Below are 1782 nucleotides of genomic sequence, written 5' to 3'. Positions count from 1 at the left end.
TGCCAGCGCCACGTGTGGTGCTCAGTCTGGGCACCCGAGGAGAGGGGGTTAGAAAGAGGAAAAAGCTGGAGGAGAGGGAGCCCCATGGCCTTCTGGATGAGCCCTCCCCATCCCTTCTCTTCCCCACCACCCCCTGTTCCCCACCAGGCTCACGTTTCCCTCCTAAGGCAAGATTCTCCCTCTAATTATTGTTATTCTCAGCAGCTACAAGCGGGTGGGCACACGCCGGGGTTGCTCAGGGGTCGATGGGTGCCACTTTTGATGCCAAATGGATCAAAAGTCCCCACGGCTGAAGCGAGATGTGCTCCCCACACACCCCTCCGTGCCCTCCCAGGCACCAAGTGACCCCGAGCCCCAGGTCCCTCTCCACACCTCCCACCTCCCACAGACACCTCCTCTCAAGAAGCTGAGGAGGGCACAGGGCAGTGCTGGAGGGTACTGGGAGCCGTGTCACCTCCACCACACATCCTCTGCACACACTGGCACCAGCTGCCCTTTGCACCACGCTCTCCAAAGGGAGGAAGGGCAGAAGGAAGAGGCCCTGGAGCCACCAGGGTGGTGGGGACGGGAGACTCCAGGCTTTTGGCAGAGGGTTTTGCTTGTCTCCAGGTGATTTGTCCAAGAGGGAGGGCACTGGAGGGGTGAAGGTGGCACCAGGGGTGTCAGAGGTGACCTGCCTACACCACGCAGACCTGCCTGCCCACTCCTGCCCCAGCAGGGGTGCCAGCCTTGCCAACAGAGAGTGAAGGAACAGATTCTCTGGCATTTTGCCTATGGCTCCTGCCTGAGCTACTTCACCCACACCAATTGTCCAGGAGACCCTCTGCACCATGCCTGCCAGGGGTATGTTGGGACCACCACCGGGAGCACCGGCCACACTGGGACTAGAAGAGCTGGAAGGCAAGGGAGAGGGGGACAGGTCTGGAGTCCAAAAAGCTCCATGGGCAGCAGGAGAGCCAGCAGAGCCACTTCACCCCGAGTTACACCTGAGTGCTTGGAGAGCAGGTCTCCAGCTCCCCAGCTCTCCAGGAACCCTCCGAGACCATTGCTCACGTGGAGCAGCAGAAACAAAAGGTGAGCAAGACCCAGCCCGGGGGTGGAGAACGTGCTAAGGAAAGACAAGGAGCCAAACCCAGGAAGAAGTTACCTGCAAAGCGACCGAAGTCGGGGCAGAGAGGGGTGGGAGGGGACGCTGGGGAGGTTTACAGGCAGGTACCCAGCCCTGCCCCTGGGCCCGTGGCCACCCTGGTAAGCTGTGTGTGCCTATGCCGTGCACACAGGCAACTTTATTATTCACTGGCACGCTCACATGAAGCCACGCAGCTCTCCCCAAGTTATATTTATAGCCGCTGCTCCGAGCGAGCGCAGATGAAACAATACATCCTTTTTTCCTAAGGGAAAACAAGAAAAATCCCTTCCTGGATTCCCTTCCCAGCCTCTTACCTGGGTCCTGCCGAGGGCTGCAGAGCCAGCATCAGAGGAAGGGGAATGCACCCGGCTTCTCCATCTCACCATGAAACGTTCCAGACGGACCGGAGGAATCGGGGAGGTCTCTCTGCTGGCTTCTGGCTCCTTTGGGGTTTTTTTTTCGTCCTCCCCTCCTCGAGGAGCTACTTCTCCAGCGCCGTGACCTGCTCCTCGCCTAACTCTGTCCTGCCCACGCCAAGTGCTGTCCTCCTGCCTCTGCCTCTGCTCAGAATCCTTCCCTCCCGGGAACGTCCATCCCACGGAGAGCTGATGTGCCTTTTGTGGCTCGGCGACGGGTTCAGGTCTCCCCCTCCT

Source organism: Merops nubicus, unplaced genomic scaffold, assembly GCF_000691845.1.
Source record: "Merops nubicus isolate BGI_N331 unplaced genomic scaffold, ASM69184v1 scaffold36885, whole genome shotgun sequence".
Classification (NCBI taxonomy): Eukaryota; Metazoa; Chordata; class Aves; order Coraciiformes; family Meropidae; genus Merops; species Merops nubicus.
This window is presented reverse-complemented; position numbering follows the sequence as displayed.